Source organism: Hipposideros armiger, unplaced genomic scaffold (assembly GCF_001890085.2).
Source record: "Hipposideros armiger isolate ML-2016 unplaced genomic scaffold, ASM189008v1 scaffold_494, whole genome shotgun sequence".
Taxonomy (NCBI): domain Eukaryota; kingdom Metazoa; phylum Chordata; class Mammalia; order Chiroptera; family Hipposideridae; genus Hipposideros; species Hipposideros armiger.
The window spans coordinates 12538-13862 of record NW_017731844.1 but is presented as its reverse complement, the minus strand read 5'-3'; the positions used below and the strand labels follow the sequence as shown (position 1 = coordinate 13862).

Genomic DNA, 1325 nt, shown 5'->3' with positions numbered 1-1325 from the left:
CTAAGCGTCCTGCTTTCCCTTTAAGGACAGGATTATCGGCTGGCCGGTGGGGGTGGATGGAATGCCTCCTTGGAAGGCCCTAGGCCGCTGAAAGGGCCAGCAGAGGTCACGTGGGGCCGGAGCGCTTCCCCATGGCGGAGCTAACTGGGGACCGGGACGGCAGCGGGAAGCTGTGGTTTGCCACCCAGCTTGGGGTGGCAGGAGGCACAGTCAGTCCCACGTCACCTCTGTGGAAGGGCCACACAGGCCACACGCTGTAGCACCCAAGGACAGGTGAGAGCCCAGCACAAAGCTGGGATGACTGAGCGTGAGGTAAATGGGGGAGCTGAGAAGGGCCTGGACAGGGAGGTGGCACCGGCGGGCAAGGCCCCAGCTCCGGGGAACCCACAGGCGGTCACCAGTCTGACTCGGTCCAGAATGTCCCTGGCAGCCAGGCGAGTTAACCTCCTGGAACACCTCCTCTCGGTGTCCACAGGCGACCCCCCTGACCCTCCATCTGCTATCTGAGTGCCCACGGAGGCCCTTCCTGGTCCCCCAAACTCACTCTCCTCGGTGAGCTCCTCCCTAAGGCCTCTCAGGTCCCCTCCCCCCAAGAGGCAGCAGACCCCTGCGCCCCTCTCCCACAGGGCCTGCTCCCCACTTCCTGCAGGGGCCTCTGTTCCTGCCTCTCGCTTCCCCATGGGCGCTTCACGGGCTGCGCACCACAGTTCTGACACATGTGTGCCTGTGTTACTGTTTTTCTCTCTCTGGGACACGGAGACCCTTGACAGCAGGGCTGTCCTGATTCACTGTGGCCCCGAGCCCTGGCTCAGGCCCTGGCCATGGAATGTGTAGTGCCATCCCAGGCACTCAGGAAGGACAGGTGCCAGGTTGGGGGAGGGGCAGACGGAGTGCGACTGTGACTCTACTTTGGCTAGGGGCAAGGTGTGACCAAGCCTGGCCGCTCCAGTTTACTAAAAGGGACTAATGTTCCCTTAAAGTATGGGAACTATTTTTTAAAAAGAGGTCCTTCATCAGAAGAATTTTGTTGTTATCATCTAATTGTCAATTAGTTATCCATCTCGTTAATTCTTCCTTCTGACATTTAGAAGTCCTGGGGCTTTAATAAGCGTATAACCACTAACTCTTAGTAAGTATGTTGGGCCATCCGAGTGGCTCAGTTGGTTGAGAGTGCAAGCTCTGAGCAACAGGGCCACCGGTTCAATTCCCACATGGGCCAGTGAGCTGCACCTGAGCTGAGCTGCTGCTGAGCTGCCAACAAGTGGCAGGGTGGCTCAGCTGTTGAGAGCATGTGCTCCTAACAACAAGGTTGCCTGTTCCAATGG

General features: G+C 58.4%; 1 protein-coding gene across 1 annotated transcript in view; it reads right to left on the bottom strand.

The window, feature by feature from the left end:
- Positions 1 to 1325, bottom strand: part of CARS1 (cysteinyl-tRNA synthetase 1) — a 10448-nt gene that overhangs the window by 2039 nt on the left and 7084 nt on the right. The gene's annotated exons all lie outside the window — the stretch shown is intronic.